Below are 27312 nucleotides of genomic sequence, written 5' to 3' on the forward strand. Positions count from 1 at the left end.
CTTAAAAAGGCTATATTCAGTCAGTGAGATAAACACTGCATAAAATATATATTCTAAATGATACATATATGGTACAATATATATATATATATATATATATATATATATATATATATATATATGTGTGTATATATCTATAGGAAAAAGAAACCACTGGCAGCACCACCCTCAAATAGTATAAGGGAAAAAAACTGGTGCAAAATCCAAGTATGGTAACCAACTTATAAAAAGTAAAAAATTCGCACTGCACTCCAAGAGTATCTTCTCAAAAGATGTTTTTTATCACCCATGTGGTGGCAAAAAGCCACCACATGGGTGATTAAAAACATCTTTTGAGAAGATACGCTTGGAGTGCAGTCCGATTTTTTAAATTTTTATATATATATATTGTGAGGAAGTGACAGGCCTCATGGTTGTTAGGGGAGATATATGGCAGGATTTGCTGTGTCTTCCCCAGAATCACCAGGTCTGAAGAAAGACCAGGTGCAGTAATCACCTGGGGATAAAGGAATCCTCAGAGTGAGGGGGGGGGGGGACTTGCACACAGAAGGCTGGAGTGGCTCTGTGTGGTCTGAGCCGGGAGGGCTGAGAGACCACTATCCCACAAGAGACACTGGTGTGGGAGCAGCCTGGAGGCTGCTGGAGGTTGGGCTGAAAAAAAGCCGCATCTCATCACGGGTGTGAACTGTGGTACGCTTTAGGTGAGTCAGGGAAACCTATGTGTTTAGATAGGGCCCAGACGGGCAAGGTATTTTATTTTGGCTTTGTGCCACAATAAAGCACAGTTTGGCCCCTAAATCCTGGTGTCTGTGAAGAAGTGTGTGTTTGCAACCCCTGGAAAAGAGCTAATCCCCTACAATTGGTGTCGGATGCGGGCACATGTCCGTGCTGAAGAGTAAAAAAAAGCAACGTGGTTGCTAGGGGCAACAACATCACTGAAAGGAGCAGGTGCTACTCATGCTGTTCTGGACACTTTTTGCTGGGTTGCAAAGGAGTTACTGTGCAGGATTTAAAGGGCCAGAAGCTGAGTACGAGAGACTGACTGGTGGAAATGGCTGCAAAATGGTATAGCCAGTGGGAGAAATCCTGCGAGTTAGTGATCGGGGGAATCCCGCTGGGGGTCATTCTAGACTCTCGCCAGCAATTGTCTCGGGTCCTGCCTGAAATCCTGGACTTTCTGGAGAGAGGGCCAGAGACGGATGCCACCGTGTCTCTGACCTTTGTGACAGAGTATGGCTCTGTGCAATGGGAGCTGTTAAAATGTGAGACACTGGAAGTGGAATTTGTACTGGGCAAGGACTTTCCATTGTTTGGGCAGTTGTGGAGCGGAGTTCCTGATAAAAAGCAAAGATATGCCGTTGCCAAGGGCAACCGTCGGGAAGATAAAGAGGTGGAGAGCGGTGCGGTTCTCAGGAGTGCATATCTTCCCTGCGACTGTGTCCGGAGTCCTAGAGAGGAAGTGCGGAGGTGCAGTAAGGCTGTTGCTAGGAGCAACCACAACCTTGATGAGTCCGCGGGAGAGAATGTCACTGCTTTACCAGAATGGTTGATTACAAAGGGTAAGACGGTTCCTGTTATTAACTATGTGGCAGAGCCAGTGACAGTGAGCCGGCGGCAGGGGATATCTGCTGGGCCGGTAGGTGATAAGTCACACAGAGAAAAAACTGTGTCTGGACAGACGGATAAGCCTGCTGTGATTGCTCCCTCGCAGAAACCTGCAGGGGAGAAGGGTTCTGTGTTACCTCAGTTGCCCATGACCAAAGCTAGTTTTGGGATGACAAGGATCCGGGATCCCATGCTAGCCCGGGTAAGAGGTAGCACAATATTGAAACCTGAGACTGGTAAAATAATAAAGGTGCTGGACAGTCGTGTGGATAAGGACTATCCGCTGATTTTCACTGAGCGTGAGACTCCAATGAGAACAGGGACTTATGAACTGGATGTTACAGATAAGCTTATGCAGGAGGGAGTGTTGGGGTGTAATTTTCCCTTATGCTGGGAGTTGTGGAGTAATGGAGACACTTCTGCAGAGAGTGCAAAAACTCCTGCAGAACTTGTACCTGTCCCTTTAAGTGAACGTGTAAGGGAAAGGACCATTGAAAACAGTGATATAGTTGAAGTGAAAAATGAAAATGTGAGGTCATGTGAAGTATATGATGATGATGACATGCCTTTTCCCTTTCAGGATGTGATCAGGAGAGAAGCGCCCACAGGTGGTAAAAATGTAAATGATGATGAATCTTTATTTTCTTCATCTGCTATTTTTCATGAAGAACTTTATGACTTGATCAGGAGGTTTGAAGAATTGCATATAAGTAATGTGAACCAGGCACCTGAAAGAGAGCCTGAGCAAGTGCAGGTGGTTCTCACTGAGGGGGAGTCTCCAGTAAGAACTGGGTCTTATGGACCTGATGTTACAAATATGTTCTTATATGATGTGATGTTGAGTTGTGATAACGTTTCGTTGTTATGGGGCAAGGTAGACACTTCTGCAGATAGTGACGAAACTCCTGCAGAACCTGTACTTGCCTGTGTAAATGAAGGTCTAAGGGAGCTGCACATTGACTGCCATGAGGAAAGAATATTTCCTATTGAAAACAATGATGCAGAAGTGCAGATAAATGTTGTGAGCACTGAGTGGAGCAATCCTACTCTGGTGAATGTGCAAGAAAGGGTAGCAGTCCTAGAGGGAGTATCACAAGTACCAGAGGTGGACATGCAGTCTCCACAGTGCTTTATGGTCCATAAAGTAATGTCCCAGGTAGGAATTAACTCGGCAGTGCCCCTAGAGGTCAGAGTTAATAATGACACCAGTGACATAGGCGATATATGCGCTGTGACCATTGGCAACTCTGAGAAGGAAGCTACCAAGTCAAGGTATTGCAAAATTCAGGTGGTCACTAGTAGCGACCAGACGACAGTTATACCTGAAGTGACGAGAGCTGAGTGGGGAGATGGCAGCCTAGTGTCTGAGACCCATACCCAGGCAGGGGTAGATGACCTGACACGTCAGTACAGCTGCAATCCTGAAGATTTTTCTCTCTCCACCCGGTCCATAGATATGATAGAGAAGGGACTAGATGTCTTCACAGAGTCACTGAAGAAGACTGCAGTAGATACAGACAAAGTGCTTAAAACGGCCCTGCATGGAACCCCCACAGGGTGGCCAAAAGAGAATGGTGATACTCCTACATCGGCTGCAGTAGAGCCAATTGAAGAGCATCTGGAACAGGAGACACTCTCCTTGGCTCGATCCCTTGAAGAAGCGCTTGAGGAGCGAGATAAATGTGAGAGGCTGAACAGACAACTCAGAGCAGGGATGGAAGATCTCATGAGCTCAAAGGATGATGTCAGGAAGAACGTCTATGAGTTAAAGAAGTCTAAGCCAGAGCCTGTTAAGAATGGGTCTGGAGATGGTGGCGCCGTAGTGCCGACCGATGTGGAGAAGATGGAAGATCTTTCTGCTCACCCAACTGATGGTGCTGATGTGAATGCAGAGGCCAATAGACTCGTGGCAATAAGTAGCCAGGACCTGGTCATGAAAGATGTTCCCTCTGCCGTCAGTGCCTTACAGAAAGCCAGCGGTCTGCTGGAGAAGAAATACCAGGAAACAGACGATCAGCATACAGATGGTGTCTACTACTGTGATATGGCTCCACTAGAGCTTAAGCGATTGGGGAACAATATCCTGAGTGAACCTCTAGAGGGTTTGCCAGAAGGCAACGAGTCTGGTGAAGATCCTGATGTCCCCAGTGCCTCCAACCTTGATGAGAAGGAGGAGGCGCTAAGAAGGCAAGGATATGAGGCCAAGTCTGTGAAGGATGAAAAGGATAATAAAGTAAATGGAGACTCCAAAGAAGCTAAGGCAGAGGTCTTAACCACTTAAGGACCACAGGTTTATACCCCCCTAGTGACCAGGCCCTTTTTTACAAATCGGCACTCCACAACTTTAGCGGTTTATTGCTCGGTCATGCAACTTACCATCCAAATGAATTTTACCTCCTTTTCTTCTCACTAATAGAGCTTTCATTTGGTGGTATTTCATTGCTGCTGACATTTTTACTTTTTTTGTTATTAATCGAAATGTAAAGTTTTTTTGCAAAAAAATGAAATTTTTCGCTTTCAGTTGTAAAAGTTTGCAAAAAAAACGACATCCATATATAAATTTTTCGCTAAATTTATTGTTCAACATGTCTTTGATAAAAAAAAAAATGTTTGGGTAAAAAAAAAAAAAATGTTTGGGTAAAAGTTATAGCGTTTACAAACTATGGTACAAAAATGTGAATTTCTGCTTTTTGAAGCAGCTCTGACTTTCTGAGCACCTGTCATGTTTCCTGAGGTTCTACAATGCCAAGACAGTAAAAAAAAAACACAAATGACCCCATTTCGGAAAGTAGACACCCTAAGGTATTCGCTGATGGGCATAGTGAGTTCATAGAACTTTTTATTTTTTGTCACAAGCTAGCGGAAAAACAAAAACTTCCATGAACTCACTATGCCCATCACAAAATACCTTGGGGTGTCTTCTTTCCAAAATGGGGTCACTTGTGGGGTAGTTATACTGCCCTGGCATTCTAGGGGCCCAAATGTGTGAGAAGTAGTTTGAAATCAAAATCTGTAAAAAATGACCGGTGAAATCCGAAAGGTGCTCTTTGGAATGTGTGCCCCTTTGCCCACCTAGGCTGCAAAAAAGTGTCACACATGTGGTATCGCCGTACTCAGGAGAAGTTGGGGAATGTGTTTTGGGGTGTCATTTTACATATACCCATGCTGGGTGAGATAAATATCTTGGTCAAATGCCAACTTTGTATAAAAAAATGGGAAAAGTTGTCTTTTGACGAGATATTTCTCTCACTCAGCATGGGTATATGTAAAATGACACCCCAAAACACATTCCCCAACTTCTCCTGAGTACGGCGATACCACATGTGTGACACTTTTTTGCAGCCTAGATACGCAAAGCGGCCCAAATTCCTTTTAGGAGGGCATTTTTTGACATTTGGATCCCAGACTTCTTCTCACGCTTTCGGGCCCCTAAAAAGCCAGGGCAGTATAAATACCCCACATGTGACCCCATTTTAGAAAGAAGACACCCCAAGGTATTCAATGAGGGGCATGGCGAGTTCATTGAAAAAAAATTTTGGGGCACAAGTTAGCGGAAATTTTTTTTGTTTGTTTTTTTCTCACAAAGTCTCCCTTTCCGCTAAGGCTACTTTCACACTAGCGTTCGGAGCGGGTCCGTCTGATGTTTCATCAGACGGATCCGCTCCTATAATGCAGACGTTTGCATCCGTTCATAACGGATCCGTCTGCATTATAACTTAGAAAAATTTCTAAGTGTGAAAGTAGCCTGAGCGGATCCGTTCAGACTTTACATTGAAAGTCAATGGGGGACAGATCCGCTTGAAGATTGAGCCATATGGCGTCATCTTCAAGCGGATCCGTCCCCATTGACTTCCATTATAAGTCTAGACGGATCCGCTCGCTTCCGCACGGCCAGGTAGACACCCGAACGCTGCTTGCAGCGTTCAGGTGTCCGCTCACTGAGCGGAGCGGAGGCTGAGCGCTGGCAGGCGGATGCATTCTCAGTGGATCCGCCTCCACTGAGAATGCATTAGGGCCAGACGGCTGCGTTCAGGGCCGCTTGTGAGCCCCTTCAAACAGAGCTCACGAGCGGACACCTGAACGCAGGTGTGAAAGTAGCCTAACTTGGGACAAAAATGTCAATCTTTCATGGACTCAATATTCCCCTCACGGAATACCTTGAGGTGTCTTCTTTCCGAAATAGGGTCACATGTGGGGTATTTATACTGCCCTGGCATTCTAGGGGCCCAAATGTGTGCAAAGTAGTTTGAAATCAAAATCTGTAAAAAATTACCTGTGAAATCCTAAAGGTGCTCTTTTTAGGGGCCCTAAAGCGTGAGAAGAAGTCTGGAATATAAATGTCAAAATTTTTTTACGCATTTGGATTCCGTGAGGGGTATGGTGAGTTCATGTGAGATTTTATTTTTTGACACAAGTTAGTGGAATATGAGACTTTGTAAGAAAAAAAAAATATATATATATATATTTCCGCTAACTTGGGCCAAAAAAATGTCTGAATGGAGCCTTACAGGGGGGTGATCAATGATATGGGGTGATCACCCCCCTGTCACTGATCACCCCTCTGTCATTGATCACCCCTCTGAAAGGCTCCATTCAGACGTCCATATGTTTTTTACGGATCCACGGATACATGGATCGGATCCGCAAAACACATACGGACGTCTGAATGGAGCCTTACAGGGGGGTGATCATCCCATATAGACTCCCTGATCACCCCCTGTAAGGCTCCATTCAGACGTCCGTATGCGTTTTGCGGATCCGATCCATGGATGCATGGATCCGTAAAACACATACGGGCGTCTGAATGGAGCCTTACAGGGGGGTGATCAATGACAGGGAGGTGATCAGGGAGTGTATATGGGGTGATCACCCCCCTGTCACTGATCACCCCCCTGTCACTGATCACCCCCCTGTAAGGCTCCATTCAGACGTCCGTTTGTGTTTTGCGGATCCGATCCATAGATGCGTGGATGCGTAAAACACATACGGGCGTCTGAATGGAGCCTTACAGGGGGGTGATCAATGACAGGGGGGTGATCAATGACAGGGGGTGATCAATGACAGGGGGTGATCAGGGAGTGTATATGGGGTGATCACCCCCCTGTCACTGATCACCCCCCTGTAAGGCTCCATTCAGACATCCGTATGTGTTTTGCGGATCCGATCCATAGATGCGTGGATGCGTAAAACACATACGGGCGTCCGAATGGAGCCTTACAGGGGGGTGATCAATGACAGGGGGTGATCAGGGAGTGTATATGGGGTGATCACCCCCCTGTCACTGATCACCCCCTTGTAAGGCTCCATTCAGACGTCCGTATGCGTTTTGCGGATCCGATCCATAGATGTGTGGATGCGTAAAACACATACGGGCGTCTGAATGGAGCCTTACAGGGGGGTGATCAATGACAGGGGGGTGATCAGGGAATCTATATGGGCTGATAACCCCCCTATCACTGATCACCCCCCTGTAAGGCTCCATTCAGACGTCCGTATGTGTTTTGCGGATCCGATCCATAGATGCGTGGATCCGTAAAACACATACAGACGTCTGAATGGAGCCTTACAGGGGGTGATCATCCCATATAGACTCCCTGATCACCCCCCTGTAAGGCTCCATTCAGACGTCCGTATGCGTTTTGCGGATCCGATCCATGTATCCGTGGATCCGTAAAACACATACGGACGTCTGAATGGAGCCTTACAGGGGGGTGATCAGGGAGTCTATATGGAGTGATCAAGGGTTCATAAGGGGTTAATAAGTGACAGGGGGGGGGTGTAGTGTAGTGGTGTTTTGTGGTACTTTACTGAGCTACCTGTGTCCTCTGGTGGTCGATCCAAGCAAAAGGGACCACCAGAGGACCAGGTAGCAGGTATATTAGACGCTGTTATCAAAACAGCGTCTAATATACCTGTTAGGGGTTAAAAAAATCACATCTCCAGCCTGCCAGTGAACGATCGCCGCTGGCAGGCTGGAGATCCACTCGCTTACCTCCCGTTCCTGTGAACGCGCGCGCCTGTGTGCGCGCGTTCACAGGAAATCTCGGCTCACGCGAGATGACGCCAATCGGCGTTAGTGTGACCTGGGAGAGCCGCCGGAATGACGCCTTTCGGCGTTAGCGTGGCGGCAAGCGGTTAAAATGGGAGAAAACCTTGGATGTCCCAGAGACCAAGGTTAGGGTGGAAAGAGCGACTGCTGAAGTGGAAAAAGCCACTGAAGACGCAGAAGACTCTGAAGCTGGCTCCAAACCCGAAGAAACCCCTACTGAGAATAATGGTAAAGGGGTCCAGATGCGTGGAAAAGGAGCGAGACATAAGAAACCTGCTCTGCTGAAGGAGCCCCGCAAGGCAAAAGAGAAAGGGTTGGGACACGACCATGACTGGGACCAGTCCAGTCAAGAGTTGCTGCAGTCCAAGAAAGGACGTGAGAGGCCTGTGCAGAAGCCAGGAAATATAAAAAGACAGTACCTGCTCATGGGATGGGCAAGAAAATCCCAGAGGCCTTGTCAGCTCTGTAATAAACTCATGAGGGTGACAAACCAAGCGCTGTTGTCCTGGGTCTGGCAGAACAAAGGGAAGGTACGTGTCACCGAGGTTCCTGCCCTCGGTGAAATAAGAACCGGTAATTTTCTGTGTCAGTGGCAGCTAGTGCACACTGACACTGGGTTACTTAGTGTGGCTGTAAAGCCAATCTGAGCCGGTTCTTATTGGGAGCAGCCAAAGAGCAGGGTGGGTGGCTGTTCCCCACGTCCAGGCCAGGTGGATGCCCTCTCACCAGCCTCCCCTGGTTATGCAGGTGTTCACCCTCACGGGCTTGAACAAAAGGGGGGGGATATGTGAGGAAGTGACAGGCCTCATGGTTGTTAGGGGAGATATATGGCAGGATTTGCTGTGTCTTCCCCAGAATCACCAGGTCTGAAGAAAGACCAGGTGCAGCAATCACCTGGGGATAAAGGAATCCTCAGAGTGAGAGGGGGGGGGGGGACTTGCACACAGAAGGCTGGAGTGGCTCTGTGTGGTCTGAGCCGGGAGGGCTGAGAGACCACTATCCCACAAGAGACACTGGTGTGGGAGCAGCCTGGAGGCTGCTGGAGGTTGGGCTGGGAAAGCCGCATCTCATCACGGGTGTGAACTGTGGTACGCTTTAGGTGAGTCAGGGAAACCTATGTGTTTAGATAGGGCCCAGACGGGCAAGGTATTTTATTTTGGCTTTGTGTGTTTTGCTTTATGCCGTGTGCCACAATAAAGCACAGTTTGGCCCCTAAATCCTGGTGTCTGTGAAGAAGTGTGTGTTTGCAACCCCTGAAAAAGAGCTAATCCCCTACAATAAATACACTTACCTAAGGAATTATTAGGAACACCTGTTCTATTTCTCATTAATGCGATTATCTAGTCAACCAATCACATGGCAGTTGCTTCAATGCATGTAGGTTTGTGGTCCTGGTCAAGACAATCTCCTGAACTCCAAACTGAATGTCAGAATGGGAAAGAAAGGTGATTTAAGCAATTTTGAGCGTGGCATGGTTGTTGGTGCCAGACGGGCCGGTCTGAGTATTTCACAATCTGCTCAGTTACTGGGATTTTCACGCACAACCATTTCTAGGGTTTACAAAGAATGGTGTGAAAAGGGAAAAACATCCAGTATGCGGCAGTCCTGTGGGTGAAAATGCCTTGTTGATGCTAGAGGTCAGAGGAGAATGGGCCGACTGATTCAAGCTGATAGAAGAGCAACGTTGACTGAAATAACCACTCGTTACAACCGAGGTATGCAGCAAAGCATTTGTGAAGCCACAACACGCACAACCTTGAGGCAGATGGGCTACAACAGCAGAAGACCCCACCGGGTACCACTCATCTCCACTACAAATAGGAAAAAGAGGCTACAATTTTCACAAGCTCACCAAAATTGGACTGTTGAAGACTGGAAAAATGTTGCCTGGTCTGATGAGTCTCGATTTCTGTTGAGACATTCAAATGGTAGAGTCCGAATTTGGCGTAAACAGAATGAGAACATGTATCCATAATGCCTTGTTACCACTGTGCAGGCTGGTGGTGGTGGTGTAATGGTGTGGGGGATGTTTTCTGGGCACACTTTAGGCCCCTTAGTGCCAATTGGCCATCGTTTAAATGCCACGGGCTACCTGAGCATTGTTTCTGACCATGTCCATCCCTTCATGACCACCATGTACCCATCCTCTGATGGCTACTTCCAGCAGGATAATGCACCATGTCACAAAGCTCGAATCAATTGTCTTGACCAGGACAACAACCCTACATGCATTGAAGCAACTGCCATGTGATTGGTTGACTAGATAATCGCATTAATGAGAAATAGAACAGGTGTTCCTAATAGTTCTTTAGGTGAGTGTAAATGACACATTATATAAATCATTGGTTAAAATATGTTGCAAATCATCTAAATATAGGGCATAAAACAGTATGCTGCCTTGTGCCCTCTGCCAGTCTGGCACTGTCCTGCACCTTGTACCATTCATAGCCCTTTAGACAGTCTGTGCTACCTATTAGGCTCCATGTGCCACTGCTGGGCACCCTGTGCTAGTCAGAAGCTATGGCCCCTAGTCAAGCAGCAGGTGTGCCCTGACCCCTGTACACAAGTGTGTGCCACCCTGCTGCCAGTCACTGTCCTGCAGCCTCTGACACCCTAGTGCAGGTTGTCAGAGTGCGGTTGCCAGGGGTGCTCACCAGGTTCTGCTCCTCGCTGTGCTCCAGGTCCACATTCTGCTCCAGGTACATCTATACACATGACAGCTGCCCCAGTACACAGTGTATGGATGTAGCAGAGCTGGGTGTGTTGGGGCAGCTGTCATGTGTATGGTTGTACACTAGGTATCAAAGTTACCTACAGTAGAACTTTGCTAGTACAGGAACAGAAGGAGTGAAGTAAAGGAGATGTAGGGGTGCGGGCGGCGGCTGGGAGCTACTGCTTGGGATTTGGACTCCTGCCGGGGTTCCCCCACGCGATAGCCTACTCTGCTTATGGGTGGCACTGGGGGCCACGTACCTCCTGAATGGAGCGGCTGGTCATGGTGCCACTTCATTATTTCTATGGGAATTCAAGAGATAGCGGAGCGCTGTACTCGGCTATGAGGGGGTATGGGGCCTACTTTCTCATGATCGGTGGAGGTCCCGGCGGTAGGATCACCACTGATCTAATTACTTATCCGGTTGAACTTCATTCAACCGGAATATCCGTTTAATAATTATGGAGCATCTGACACCATCATAAGCTAAATCAAGACTGTTTTTTTCCTGCATTTCTTATAATTTTTACTGTAAAAACATCACAAATATTATGTTTTTACAAATTTTTCGGTTAAAGGTGTTTTTTTTTCTCTAAATGCAGCGTAAGTGTGGTATTTTCATCTGAATAAAAAAATACCCCAAAAACATATGAAATCAGTGTATTTTTTACAAACTAAAATAAGACATTGGGGCCTATACGGCATGTACTACTAGAGACGTCCAATAGGAATAAAGACAAGCACACAGATATAGGGGGGTAAAGGGCCAATTTTATTTACATATAAAGGGACATTTATTTTAGAATTTTATATGTGTATAGGTATGTGTAAATTATTTATCTATTACCTATTTATGGGCCGTGTTGATCCAGAGGAAGGCGAAAACCCCCTGTCCTCATAACAGGGGGGAAAATTCCTTCCTGACCCCAAATCTGGCGATCAGAATAAATCCCAGGATCAAAGGCTGATACTGGACCTGTGTGAGATGGGTATAAATGATACTCATTTTTATGGACTTCTAATCTCTTATTAAAGTTTTGTGTTAAGAATTTTTCTAAACTAAAAGTTTTTTTTTAAATTGGGTTATAGATTTATATTACATTAGTAATGTGTGAACTAATGTGTCATGCTAAACCTATTTAATGCCGTGTAGATCTAGAGGAAGGCGAAAACACCTGTGAGGAATGGGCCAATTGTCCTTAACTAAGGGGGAAAATTCCTTCCCGACCCCAATTATGGCCATCAGAATAAGTCCCAGGATCAAAGCCGATAACTATGTGTCTACTATGTGTGGGTGCCTATACCTAGCATGTAGAGTGCCTATGCCTAGCATGTAGTGTTCCTATACCTAGCATGTAGTGTCAGTGATATGTGTGTGGTGTGTGTAGTACTTACCCGGCCTGTGCTGAGGGGAGTTCAGGGATAATAGCCGCTCAGCAGCCCCAGGACTACAACATGCGGCTCTTGTCCCTGAACTCACCAGATGGAAACAAAGCACGGGCCGCTCCTGGGGTCATAGAGGATCTTAAGGATGTAGTGGTGTCAGATACCAGCCTGGGATTGGAGGATTCCAGCTCAAGGGCCTGGGGCTGCAGCAAAATGACAATGGAGAGGCATGATGGTGGTATGGAGAGAGATGATGTTCCATGGCAGCCCAGGTGATATACATCAGCAGAGATATGAGGCATGGGTCAGGACTCAGGAGGCACAAAGTTCTGGGCATTTGGCACAAGCTGATCCTGCACGACATAAGAGGAAGACATCTCAAGTATATCTGTGTAACGGAACTCCTGGCACCCCGACTGGGTACCTCTGATGATGGATGCTCCTAGTGCTTCCCGAGGGCTCCAAGCACTCAACTTGACACCATAACCACTACAGACCCCACGAACCGCCACAGCTTGGTTGGGGTCTCACCGTCCTCCACCCACGCGGGACCTAAGACCGGGCTTCAGCTTCCAGTGGGTAAACTTCTCCTAAATGCATAGAGCAGGAACCATGAACAAGCTCTTACAAGAGCTTATACTCAGGTGAGTATTGTGATATAGCAATCCCTAAGAGTGTAATTATCCCTTCCCCCAAACATGAGCCAAAACTTCACGAAGGGGTAAAGCAGGTCTCTCAATTGAACACACAAGCATTGACTTATATACACATTTTCCAACAAGGGTACCACCCCTGTGGACCTGGTTGGGAACTGAGGACATAACATAGCAGCCAATCCTTTACACAAAAACTATACATTTAACAAACACAATGGCATTGTCTGTGACGCACTCAATAACTGAATAGGCATTGTCTTTGACGCAATGAACAAAATACGATTACCAAAACATAATCGGCTCTGCCTGTGATACAATTACCAAACATAATGGGCTAACTTAAACACTCACAGGCAGAAAACACTCATTTTTCCCCAAAACACAGAAAACACCTCAAAACCCCACATATCCCCATAATTTATACATCCATTGATAGCTCTGATCTGTGTGAACAACATATCCAAAAATCACCCAGATCCGAGCAGGGGTTCCCGAATCCCATGGAAGTCACATTTGGCTGACCGCAAGCATGGCTTTCCTGCCCAAAACAGTTCCACAGATTTAGGCTGTGCGGCCGGTCTACCTTCTCCTTCAAAGTTAATATATGGGCCATAATCCTGAGGCAAGAGGCTGGCAAACAGGCCCCTCCAAAACCCAGTGGCGAGGTTATTTTCGCCACAATCTGTCTACTGAAGCTTCTGTTATCTTAGAGGGATGGTCTTTAAAATGAAGCATCCAGCTTTGTAACATCAGATTTAATGTTCTGATATAATAATGTGAGTCATCTGTGTATAGTAGTCGCTCACCAGTTGGTCGTGGATTCCTTTACAGCCCAGATCTCCTCATCCACCTAAGAAGTAGCAGAGACATAGTAATTGGCACAGATAGAAGGCCAGTTATGATGACCATACTGGATGAGTCATCCCCAGAGGAGGAGGAACTTACCGGGCCCAGCTTGGTGACATATAGCTAAATTCGGCCACGGGGTGAAGGGCTTTCTTATCCTTTGGCCAATGCAGATGTTGTTTCTCCAGAACTGGCTGAAATGGTGTAAAGGGTGGCCGTGCCCTCCTCTCCTCCAGTTCCTCCCAGCCGATGGTGGAAAACAATGGATGCTGTCTGATATTTCCGTGCACACCCAGACGCTTCTTAGGATTCTTGCACAGCAGTTTTCTGATGAGATGTTGCACGCCATCATCAAGCCAAGTTGGAATATCTGGCTCTTTGGTGGTAATGGCTATGCTAGCCATTTTCCGGAAGGGCCCGTGGTAAAATGGGTGGTGTCCTGATGCCATCCTGGACACCACAATCCCCAGGCTCCACCAGTCAACTGCTGTGCAGTATCTTTATTTAAAAAGTATCTCAGCGGCGATGTAATAGAAGGTTCCGGTCACTCCACAGATCCTTTTGGAGGCAGTGACACCATCCTGGGCCAGCCAGAGGTCGATGATACGGATGTGGCCATCTGCATCCAACATGATGTTCAGGGGCTTTAGATCTCTGCAATGAAATAATACAAGAGAATAACAAATCTGCAGGACCGGGGAGAATAGTCCTTCAGGACGCTAGGAAAGCTGGGTGTATGACTTCTAGATTGTAAAGAAGGGGGAAAGTTCTGCTCAATGGTGGACGATGTTGTGTCCATGGAGGAACTGGAGGCCACATACCATCTCTGCTGTGTAGAACCTGACGGAGAGAACAGAGAGACGTCTAAATGTCATCAAATCTTTCATTTAAAAAAGGAGCTCTGAAAGATGAAAGGTGGAATCTGGTTGCTATGGGCAACTTGGCCAGATTCCCTTTACACCAGTTTTGATAAATGTCCCCCATTGTGCCTGATTTATCAGGGAATTTCTTGGTTACACACTGTCTGTAAAATATGCAGACCCATTACAAGATACAGTAATAATTATAACGACTATCACTAGAGGAATATCTCATATATTTCTAACAGATGGAACAGTTTTTTGTCTCTCTATAAAGACATTTTCTCTCACTTATGCCATCATTTTTCATTTTCTTTTTTTTTTTTTTAACAAAGCAAACCAATACAAAACCAGAGCAAACTGGGCTCCTACATAGGGCTGCAGGGTATGGGGGCAGCAGTGAAATAGGTGGAGGGGATGTATTTTTCCTGGCTTTGTGGTCATTTACTTCTACATGAGAGCTCATTCACTTTGGCTTTAAAATCAGTACATAGAAGACAACAGAAAGTCCAGCATCCAATAAAAGACTTTGGGGGTCATTTATCAAACTAGTGTAAAGTAGACCTGGCTTAGTTGCCCATAGTGCAACGGGCCGCCTCCCCCCAGGGCCCTCTATATCGCGTCCCAGGTATAGTAGGAATGCAAGGTGGTGTAGTGCGGCCTAAATGTCTCTTATTGTGTGTCATGGTGCTCCTACCAGGATACCGCTGGACCCCTGGCTTTGGGTCCAAAGCAATAAATAGGGGGAATAATTGAGGGATTTGAAAGAATAACTTGTGTCCAGACCTTGAGATGAAGTTCAATGGCAGCTTTACTTGAATAAACGTTTCTCCAAAACAGTTCTCAGGCTTTGTCTTGGTTCCAGCAGGCTTTAGCATAAACTGGCAGGCAAACTCAACTCTGCTTTATCTCTTTCTCTCTGCTGTACCGACAAGCTAACTGGATAACTCAACTTCTTCTTCTACTTCAACTTCTACGATTTTAAAGCAGCCATGAAGCACAGCTTACCTGGATTAGGCTGTGCTCTTTTATCTTGCAATCTGTCCAGCAGTTACGGAAAAAAACGACTTTTATTCATATGCAAATGTGTCCTGAAGGTGCCCAGAGGGGCGTTTTGTTCTTCTTAGAGAGCCCAGTACCGCCCCTCTTACAGTGCCCAGCCCGCCTTCCTTGCACTGTCTAACCGCCGCCCCCAGCCTGCCACAGCCTTTCCTCCCTCTCCTCCCCCTCCCTCACGCCGAACGAACTTTCGCACAGGCGCAGTACCCACTGAGGGCTGCGCCTGTGCGATCAGCAGGAGACTGAGGGCAGGAGCTTCATCCTCGTCACTGGGCATGCGCCGAGCCCAGTGACGTCCGATGCTCGCTCTTCCCTCAGTCAGCAGGGAAGAGCGAGCATCGGACGTCACTGGGCTCGCTAAAGAAAACGGCAGCATTCGTGCCTTCTACTTTCTCTGTGACACCCACAAGCCGCAAATTATTCCTGCGATCTCTGTTCTCCAAATCGTCCGCCTTTTTCAGCAGATATGAGACATCATGAGTGATTTTACCCAGGTCTTTCCTTAAAGGACACACAGCATCTTCCAAGCAGCTGACCCATTCTTCCACTTCTTTAATTCTCTCAGTGACCTTCCTGAGGTCTTGTCTAATAAGAGACATATTTTCTTGCAGGCTCCCCATTTGTGTATTCAGGGTTATCAGCGCTGTGCTGCAGTTTGTAACTGCTTTAAACACATCAGTCATTGTTGGTTCAGTGGACAACTGTGCAGACTTTCCATCATTTACAGCCTCTCCAGTTGTGTCTCTCACCACCTCCTCTCCCTCTGCCCCTCGTTTCTCCATGCTGCCAGTGTAGTGTCCCACTAGGTAGGGGTGGGCACTACAAAAGGGTCAATTGGGCCACGTGGTACTCTTACTCCTGAGGGACAGTGGCATTATATTTAACTATGCATTTTAATGTATTTTCTATAGGTTTTATATGTATTGTTCCCCTGTGACATGTACAGCAGGCCTATTGGGGTGTAGTGTAGCATCCTAGACACTAGAGGGAGATAGGGAGCCCCTAGTATAAATGTTCAGGCCCAGACAGGGAGGGAGAGTCTAGTCAGGAGTCTGGGGAGACAGAAGTGAGAAGGCACCAGCCAGAGACAAGCTGAGGGCCTCCTCCTGACATGCAGCTAGACAGTCCAGGCTTCTAGTTGCTACCAGGAGGCTAGTGGAAGGATCCTAGCTTGCCTGAAGTTTCCCTGAGCCTATGTCAGCTCAGAAGATTCACCCCAGTAGAAGAGATGTGCCTCCTGGGAGAAACCTGCAGTTCCCACATGCCAAGCAGCACCAGTGTATCCAGCTAAACCCAAGTAAGCTGAAGGGCAGAGGAGTCATAAATATAGAGCAAGGATAAATACGGGAGGAAGATTATTTGCCAAGGATAAAAGCCAGCATTTGGGCATCCGGGCCTTGGGATAGAAACCAGACAGGAGTTCTAAGGAACAGTGTACTCTATATCTGAGGAGAAGGTACAGCCTGGTCTGAGTGGGTGTGTGATTATTACTCTCCGAGTATCTTGCAAGGACTACCTGCCATTGTTGATTGTGAAAACCTGCTTGTGAAAGGGAACTTGCTATATGGAATTGTATGACGACTGACTTGTACAAAGTTGAACTGTTACTAGTAAAGCAAAGTTTGGTTCACCGCAACTTGTGTTCCTCACTTATTACTGCTACGATTCTTAAAGGGACCCTGCCCCAGGCACATAAAACACCTGCAACATCCAGGGCACCTCATCCACCATCAGGCCTGGTCCCAATATACAGTTGTGTTCAAAATTATTCAACCCCCAATGCTGTAAAGGGTTTTAGGGAATTTAGTGTACATTTGTAATTGTGTTCAGAATGAAATCTTACAAGGACTTTTTAAAGAACCAAATGCAACTAAAATGACATCAATTGTTTTTGTAATACAGTATTAAATGTTTTTTTTGTGATTTTTTCATTGACACAATTATTCAACCCCTCAAAGACTACCACTCTTAAGAACAGAGGTTCATTCAAGTGTTTTCGATCAGGTATTGAAAACACCTGTGGATGTCAAGGAGCAGCAATCAAGCATAATAAGCACCAATTAGGCAGATTTAAAAGGACTGTGATACTCAGCTCCTTCTAGACATTTACTGGTGTGTTTACAAACATGGTGAAGACAAGAGAAGAGGCGATTTCTCTTCACAGGAAGGGCAATGGCTATAAGAAGATTGCAAAGATGTTAGACATACCAAGAGACACTGTTGAAACGCTACCTGGTTCGTGGCAGAAAGAAGATGCTGACTTCGACTGCTGTGCGCTACCTTAAGAGCAAAGTGGAGAAAAGTCCCTGTGTGACTGCTGAGGAACTGAAAAAAGATTTGTCAGATGTGGGTACTGAAGTTTCAGCTCAGACAATAAGGCGCACACTGCGTAATGAAGGCCTCCATGCCAGAACTCCCAGGCGCACCCCCTTGCTGTCTCCAAAGAATAAGAAGCGTCGACTGCAGTATGCAAAAAGTCATGTGGACAAACCACAAAAGTTTTGGGATAGTGTTCTGTGGACTGATGAAGCAAAATTAGAACTGTTTGGGCCCATGGATCAATGCTATGTTTGGAGGAGGAAGAACAAGGCCTATGAAGAAAAGAACACCTTGCCTACTGTGAAGCATGGCGGGGGGTCAATCATGCTTTGGGGCTGTTTTGCTTCTACAGGTACAGGGAAGCTTCATCGTGTGCAAGGTACCATGAATTCTCTTCAGTACCAGGAGATATTGGATGAAAATGTGATGCAGTCTGTCACAAACCTGAGGCTTGGGAGACGTTGGACCTTTCAACAGGACAATGATCCCAAGCATACCTCCAAGTCCACTAGAGCATGGTTGCAGATTAAAGGCTGGAACATTTTGAGGTGGCCATCGCAGTCACCAGACTTAAATCCGATTGAGAACCTCTGGTGGGACTTAAAGAAAGCAGTTGCAGCGCGCAAGCCTAAGAATGTGACTGAACTGGAGGCTTTTGCCCATGAAGAATGGGCGAAGATACCCGTAGATCGCTGCAAGACACTTGTGTCAAGCTATGCTTCACGTTTAAAAGCTGTTATAACTGGAAAAGGATGTTGTACTAAGTACTAAGATTGAATGTCACTTGGGGGTTGAATAAAACTGATAATGATGTGAGCACAGAAAAGACATTTGTGGTTATTTCATTATAAATGTTATGTTATATTTGTCTGACTTACAAGTGCCTCTTTGATTTAATTGTAAACAAGATGACTGAAATGATCAAAATCAATGTCAAACTGGCCAAAACACTCAATTTCAGTGGGGGTTGAATAATTTTGAACATAACTGCACAGAGTGTGCCCCAGAGGACTCCTGTGCCAGCCTCTCCTTCACTGCTGTACACCTGCCCAGGGTTTTCCTAAATAACTGTGAGTAACCCTCGCTTGCCCATAAACCGTGACCTCACAATCGCAATCCCCTGCAGGTCTGGCGTGCTGCATCAGCACTACCTGTAGTCGCAGCAAGAGGTGAGTACACCCAGTCCTCAGCGCTTTCACTAGGCTGGTCCACCAGTGATAGTGGCGTTATCAGGGGATTCGGTCTGGCAAACTTTCCCAGCCAGTGCAGCTTTCTCTCCTGCTCCGGTGCTATCTTGACTAGAGTGCACTGCTGGTCCGCTCATCTTCTCCTCCCTCTCCTTCCTGCTGTTCCGCTTCATAACACCGGCGGTCGATGCCCTCGGACTCCAGTGTCAGTTAGCGCTGCTGTGAGTGACACTTCTTTTTTTATCGTTTATATCGTGGATGCCGATGGTTTTACAGGATATTTGTCCCAGACCGAAGAGTTCAGCGTCTCCTCACATATCGCGCTAAGCCACGCCCCCAGATATCTTTCTAATGATAGTTTATACCTAGGTCTGAAACCATGAAAAGAGGGTATGCTCTACATCTAGAGGAAAAAAGGTTTCACCATCAACATAATCATGGATTCTTTACTGTAAGACCAGTGAGATTATGGAAGTCTCTACCAGAGGAGCTGGTGAGGGCTGGTTTATTGTAAAAATTCAAGATGGATGTATTTCTCAAAAGTTAAAATATTGCAGGTTAGAGGCTTTAGATTGCTGGAAATGAGATCATTGAGGGAATTATTCTCCCAGAGTTAGAGTCCAGGGGGAATATTCTCCTTAGAGGCTATGTATACCTTCAGGGCAAATCTAAATTGCAAAAAGGTCACACACCTATTTGAGCCATATTGTTATCATTAAGATAAAATTGAGCTATAATGAGTGTTTAGGTTAGAGATAAGGAGCCGTCAGCTGAGCTGCCTGATGTAACAGGGTGAAAGTACAGATCCTTCTACTAGAGCAGTGATGGCTAACCTTGGCACTCCAGCTGTGGTGAAACTACAACTCCCATCATGCTCCATTTGTTTCTATAGAGTTCTGAGAGCAGCCAAGCAAGAGGGGCATCTTGGGAGTTGTAGTTTTACCACAGCTGGAGTGCCAAGGTTAGCCATCACTGTACTAGAGAATCTCAGCCCTGTACAGAGAAAGGGGTTCCAAATTCCTAAAGGAGTTGTCTGCTTTTTACCATTGACTCCCCATCCTCAGGATAGATCATCAACATAAGATTAGCAGGGTTCTGACTCCCGTAACCCACACCGGTACAGCTGTTCGAAGAGAAGGCAGTGCTGATATGAGAGCTGCCTTCTCTGCTCGCCGCAGCAATTGCAGTAGTGAGCAGGTGTTATACAAGTATGGCGCCCTCATTCATTTATTTGGGATGGCTCTGTCTGTTCAAGTGAATAGGAAGGAGCTGCCCCATAGAAGTGAATAGGAGCACCATACTTATAATTACACCTGCTCACCACTGCAATTGCTGCGGCGAGCAGGTAAACAGCGCTCATCATACCAGTGCTGCCTTCTCCTCAAACAGATGATCAGCAGGGGTGCCAGGAGACAGAACCCTGCCGATCTGATATTGATGACCTATCCTGGGAATAGGTCTTCATTAGTAAAAAGCAGACAACCCGTTTAAGGCCAATTGAGAAAATTATTTTCAGCTCAAAATGAGTACAATGCAATAATAAGAAAAGGTTTACATAGCCTTTAAGGGTGGCTACACACAACACGGATAATGTGCGGTTTTTCCACACAGATTTTGTGCAGAAAAAACGTAGCATCATACAATACCAGAAAAGTGCATGAGATTACAGAAATTTCATGTACACTTAGCTTTTTTTTTTTATTTAGGTGCGGAAATTGACAGTGTGGATTTTAAAATCTACAGCATAATTGTTCTTACAATTCCGTGCCTTCTGTAGAGCGGTTTCACCTGTAGACCTCAATGGGGTCGTTTACATAAGCAAAAAAACCAAAATTTTTGTCAGATTAGGCTACTTTCACACTCGCGTTTTGGTCGGATCAGTCATGGATCTGCAAAAATGGATCCATTACAATAATTCAACCTCATACATCCGTCATGAACGGATCCGTTTGTATTATCTGTAACATAGCCAAGACGGATCAGTCATGAACTCCATTAACACCCTTAGTGACCAAGCACATTTTTTTAAAAATTGCATTCCAAGAGCTAGAATATTATTTTTTTTCATAAATGTACTTGTACGAGGTCTTATTTTTTGCAAGACAAGTTATAGTTTTTAATGCACCATTTTAAGTACATGTAATGATTGATTAAAGCCAGCTGTTTAGCAAAACCCCCCTTTGTTTACATCAGTAAAAACACATATGGGTGGTCACTAAGGGGTTAAAAGTCAATGGGAGACGGATCAATTTTCTATTGTACCAGTTTAGCTTAGTTTCGTCAAGAGGACAGCAAAATGCTGGTGTCCGCCTCCAGAACGGAATGGAGACTGATCGGAGGCAAACTGATGTATTCTGAGCGGATCCTTATCCATTCAGAATGCATTAGGGCAAAACTGAACCGTTTTGGACCGCTTGTGAGAGCCCTGAACGTATCTCACAAACGAAAGCCAAAACGCAAGTGTGAAAGCAGAGTTGCATGCTAATTTTCTGCACGCAAATCTGCACTGTGTGCAGCCACCCTAAAGGTGAAACTATTATAAGACTAGTACAGTGGGGGAGAGGACCCTGCCCACAAGAGCTTACAATTTGTGAGGGAAGGACCCAGTAAGTGAGGGAAACCGATGCTCATCTGGCTGTCTGGTGGCAGCATGCTCATTGCAAGTCGTAGGCTTTCCAGAGGAGATGGGTTTTCAGGTTACTTTTGAAGGTAGCGAGTTCCAGAGTATGGGGTATGCACATGAGAAATCTTGCAGAGGATTGTGTGAAGAACAGAAGCGATAAGAAAGGAGGTCCTGTGAGGATCAGAGATTACGTGTGGGTATGTATCTGGAAAGCAGGGCAGACATGTAAGGAGGGGACAGATTGTGGACAGAACAGGATTATAGGTTGAACTAGATGGAACTGTGCCTTTCTTTTTAACCTTACAGTTTACTACTGTGTTTGCATTAATATGACTAAATAAAGTGTGGACCACGTGTCATCACAGCGATGCAGCCATGTTTCACAACAGAGTAGAAAGTCTTCAGAGAATAGTCCAAGCAACATACCAGCCAATGGTAGACCAAGTCCATTCATAATACTGGAATTTGGGGGTTACTATCTCTCCTTGGGGAGAGAGCACCTTAATCCGTGTGGAGACTTATAGGCCATACGTGCTTCTTTGGAATTCTGGGAAGAAAGGGTGGCATTAGAGGCAGAGCTTGTTAGGAGCTCATTTGCATCCCTTTCTTCCCAGAATTCTAGAAGAGTATGTACGGCATATAAAGCCTCCTCATGCCGATTTAAGGTGCTCTCTCCCCAAGGAGAGATAGTACCCCCCAAATCCTGACTTAGGCCTCCAAGTTTAAGCCAGTACTCTCTGCTCTGATGAGGGGGCAATCATCACCTGAAAACAGCTGTCTGCAGAGAAGGTGCTGGCTTATTTAATATCCAAGTTATGTCTCAAGGCCTATTTAAAGGGTTGAACATGGACTTATAGGATAGTTGCCTTACATCTGGTTGCATTAGAGGCAGAGCTTGTTAAGAGATAATTTGCATCTGTTTCTTCCCCCAATATTAGAATGACAGTCCACAGGCACATAGGGATGGGATTGCTTCGGTGTCTACCCTTGTCTATGTCGAGTATATGTATGTTATAACAAACCAGAAGAGAAGTCATTCAGTAGCATAGGTTTTTATTATATATATATGAAACACTTGCAAACTCACAAAATGAACAATATCAAGATCCATATGATGTCTGCTGCACATACATTATACATGCAGATAATAATGTGGATAACCTAACAGTCATTAGATATCTGCTTCCTTATTATACAAAGGGATCACATATTTCTGACAGGTCAAGACCTTATCCCTGAGGTCTAAAGACAAATCTAGACACTTCTTTCTCCCGAACAGGGTAATGGTTCGCTTCCGGTCTGAATAGTGTCCATATTATATATATCTTTATAATGTGTGTATATAACCAAATACAAGATGGGGGTTTACAGACAGGCAGGACTGCTCTTGGTACATCAGTACACATTTATGAAAACTGTCACTGGAGAAAAGGTGGAATGATGGTGATCACAGCAGCCAATGAAATGCTTGCTTTCTTCCGCCCACTGGAATATAACCAATTCCGATTGGCTGATGACTATTTTTTTTGTTCCCCCGTACAAAGTTTCATAAATTTCACACACACTCGATTAGACCACAAAGGATGCATCGGAATTATACTCCGACTATAGTTCAGGATATCTGCTATTTACATTGAAATTATATGATCGAGAACTGGACCAGAACATAACGTGGAAATGCTGAAATGGTGTTAAGGCACAGCAGAACTCATGAAATGCAGGAAAGAAATATTTGTGTGTGTGAACTATAGAGGAGTGCAAATATTAACATTTGTGATTTGATTTCTTTGCATCAACGAAAAGGTACTATGCACCAAGATGGGCATTCTCTGGGATGAGCCAGTGTTCCTGAGGATAGTCTATAGATATTCTAGAGCAGTGCTCCTCAACTCTGGTCCTCAGGGTCAACCTGCCAGTCAGGTTTTCAGGATTTTCTTAGTATTGAACAGATGATATAATTAGTGTCAATGTATGAAGACTTACCCGAGGTATTCATTCTGTGGGATATTCTGAAGTCATGACCGACAGGTGGCCCTGAGGACTGGAACTGAGGAACTCTCTCCTACAGAATTCCTTCTTGGCTGTATCATTATGATGCTGGAAATCCACTCCATATGAGCAATGTCCATGATGGGAAATACAGCTCCCACAGTGAACACATCTGAAACTGGTATAAAAGCTCCATTCCATGTCTGGCTTCACACTAGGGATATGCTAATCTTCTTTCCAAAGAAACCTATCTCCACTAGCATGGAAAATAAAAATACCAGTGCCCACCCAGCCTCCTCATATTCCTGCTTCCCATTAACAGTAGAACATTAGGGGGGAGATAACCAAAACATGAACCAGATTAGTTTTAGAGGGCATGTCCTTCTTTGCAGCTTGTTTAGAGATGAAATATACATCATCCCGAGTTAGACATTGAGCCTGCAAGGAATGCTGGGAGATTTCTGCTCTGAAGACTGAAGAATTCATAAAGCAGTTCTAGGTTATAATAATGGCTATAACTCAGTATTAGTACAAGGCAGTCATGTACAATGTTTTATACAAGATAAACTGTACATTGGCGGGCATACCCTTTAAGACGTGAACCAGAAGGAGAACAAGTTCAACTGGAATATAATAAAACTTTCCATGGCACAGTCCAAAACCTGTTACCATACTGCCTAAAACTAATACAATTTGCCATTTATCCCTGTACATATGGCAAGAATCACACAGACCAAATAATCCTTATAACTATCTGACCCATCAGAAAAGGATCTGGTTTTTGATTCATATACAGGTATTGTTCTAGAAGGGAACACCTTCAAGTTCCATAAGGAAGGAATAGTGAAGCTCTTACACATACAATAGCAAATGTAAGACAGGTAGATTTCTTCATGTATACAAAACATAAAATGATATATACTTCAATGAAAAGATAGACATAAACCATAACTATACATTTGATATGCATAATAATCACAAACAGCATGTGACCAAGGGCAATAAAACAATGACGACTAAAGATGATGTCCTGGATTTCCCCCCCCTTCTTCTTAACTGCAAATGCTGGTAGTCATAGTTATGGAGAAACCTACTGTGGGTGCAAATTGGCAATATGGATTGGTGCATGGAAACAATGGCTCTCATGCACCAAAACTTAATATCTATTGGGCCCATGGTTCTATTCATGGCCATATACATCGGAGAACACTCACATTCAGAGAGCTTGACCATTACAGCACTACATGCACTTTCCCCAGTTTTAAAGGGGTTGTGCAGGATTACAAAGAAGGTCTCACCCCCACCCCCTCAAAAACCAAAACAAAAAACACACTTTTGTCCTTGATTATGTCCGGTATTGCAGTAAATATCCATTTGCTTCCATTGGGGATGAGCGCCAATATCAGGCACAGCTTAAGGGGGTTGTACAGCAATATACATTGATGACCTATCCGAATATCAAACTGGCAGAGAGTCTGACGCCCGACATCCCCACAGAGTAGCTATTTGAAGAGCAGGCAGCGTTCCTTTCTCTTCATTACACTGCCCGCCGTCTCAGAAGCGCAGTCTAATTACAAGTACTCGAGTACTTCTAATTACATTGCGTTGCCACTGCAATAAGTCATCAATATAAAACCCCTGCAAGGACCCATTTGCAATTCTAAACAACCCACTTTAAAATGCACCGCTCCAACTCGGTGTTGCAGTTCTTTAATGGTGCAGGGGGCCATTCATGAGCAGCGGTAATGGTGACACTGATCAATCACCAGTTCCCAGCAGGATTATGATTTGCAATCAAAGATTTACACCAGGCCGATGAAAGCCTGGTCCAATACAATGGTGGCAAAAGGACATCACTCTGGCCTCATAAATGAAAGTGTTGATGAACTGATGCGTCCTATAACCACACAGAAGGTAACAGTACTGCCAAGATGTGGTGGAGCTCTGACCTCTTCTCATAGGCTGCCACATACAAAACACAACATCGAAAGATAAAAACCTAAAATGTGATCGAATCACTGTCCATTTAAAAGAAAAAGGTATGCGACTTTGGTGTATTCAGTATTTACAGGAGATCTCATGAGCAGGTCCCACCTCTGATGGTGCAGAGCCCTGCCAGTACCTACATCAAGGGTCAGCAACCTCTGGTACCCCAGCTGCTAGGAAACTACAACTCCAAGCATGCAAAGATACTAGGCTGAACTCCCATAGAAGTGAATGGAGCAGCTAAAGTGCCAGACGTTGCTCACCCCTAAACTACATTATACCGCACTGGAATAGGCAATGACTGTAGATACGAAATCAGAAGGGCCTGATCTCAGTGCTAGGTAATGGCTCAATTAAAGCTGTCTTTAGCAGATAGAACGATACAAATAATATAAAAAAAAAATTGTGCTACATGCTAATGAAACAGTTCTAGTGTCAGTGGAGACGGCCAGGTGTGGGCATTTTGAATGTCATAGTATTTGGGTTCATCCAAAAGGAACATTACAGGCACAGCCACGGGCTTGGCGTTCATAGAGCAGACCAATATAATGTCAAAAGAGGTTAAAATATCACAGTTTTAGGGGGGAAAAAAATTCACATATTTCCCAGATCATCTAGTGCACTGGATATAGTACACAAACAGTAAAACGTGAAATTAAAGAATCTAGCAATGAAAAGCACTAAAGAGAAGATGTTGGTCCTCCTGACCCGTTTCTTCTAGAAAACAAACTATAACAATGCTAAATCATATCATATGTTCTTAGAACGCTGCCCTGTGCTACCCCTCTGACTGTGTTGGCGACATTCACTAACTGTCAGGCTCTGTACATGTCCTACTGGCAAACAAGTTGACAGCTGGGTTTTAAAATTTGCAGGAAGAATAACAGAGGAGCAGCACAGTTTGAACACAAGGATTTACTAAAATGGACAATTCAGGAGAGGCGACAGATCCTCTTTAAACGGGCCTTTAATATTGATGACCTATCTCAGGGTAGACCATCAATACCTGATCGGTGGAGGTCCGACTCCCGGCACCCCTGACAATTAAAAGGGACTGTAGTGCTGCCTAAGTGCCATGGCCTCTTCCTGGGACAGTGACGTCACATTCATTGGTCACATGGTCTAGGCTTGTGATGGCTAACCTCTGGCACTCCAGCTGTGGTAAAACTACAACTCCCAAGATCTAAACTTGCTTGGCTGTTCTCAGATCTCCATAGAAATGAATGGAGCATGCTGGGAGTCGTAGTTTCACCCCAGCTGGAGTGCCGGAGGTTAGCCATCACTGTGGGTGCTGCTCAGTCCCATTCAAGTCAAAGGCCTGAGATGCAATGTCAAGCACAGCAGCAAATCAAATGAATGGTGATGCGCTTGTTAAGCTGTGAAGAAAGCTGCGGCCTTTTCAGACAGCTGATCGGCAAGGGTGATGGGTGCCGGACTCTCACCAATCAGGTATTGATAACCTATTCAGAGGATAAATCACTCTCAGAAAACCAAACCCTTTAAATAGTGTATTCAGCATATAAGAGCCATGTGCTCTTCTAGGAGCTCAATGGCAATATCAATATGTACATAACAAAAGGCTGAGGATGAAGTCATACATCCTCATTGTGGTGACATTACAGAGGTTCATCATTAAAGGGCATCTGTCAGCAGATTAGTACCTATGGCTGACCTGTTACATGTGCCGGGGTTTCTAGGTGTAATGGCAACGCCCCCGTTGCTCCTAGAGGCTCATTTGCATATATTAAATCATTTTTCTCAGCAATGCGGGCACATATGAAGATGGAACCAACACAGTTGCCTTCATCTGCCAAGCGCACATGTAACAGGTCAGCCGGTGTCATAGGTACAAATCTGCTGACAGATGTCCCTTAAAGACAAATAGAAAATATTAAATGGCAGCTGCTGAGAAATGTGTAATAAGTGGATAAGCAGATTATTGACACTTCCTACGGCGTTTTCACATTTGGGGTAGGCAACGTCATACGGGCCATATGAGGATATCAGCCATGTAGTAAATGCCACTCTACCACT

General features: G+C 45.2%; 1 long non-coding RNA gene across 1 annotated transcript; it reads right to left on the minus strand.

Moving 5' to 3' along the window:
* Nucleotides 1-5684: 5684 nt before the first annotated feature.
* LOC122930422 lies at nucleotides 5685-26476 on the minus strand. The gene is made up of 3 exons (XR_006388128.1): nucleotides 26092-26476; nucleotides 19994-19996; nucleotides 5685-5708 (listed from the first exon to the last, which is right to left on the minus strand). It is a non-coding gene; the product is annotated as an uncharacterized LOC122930422 (long non-coding RNA).
* Nucleotides 26477-27312: the final 836 nt, after the last annotated feature.

This window comes from Bufo gargarizans, chromosome 3, assembly GCF_014858855.1.
Source record: "Bufo gargarizans isolate SCDJY-AF-19 chromosome 3, ASM1485885v1, whole genome shotgun sequence".
NCBI classification, from domain to species: domain Eukaryota; kingdom Metazoa; phylum Chordata; class Amphibia; order Anura; family Bufonidae; genus Bufo; species Bufo gargarizans.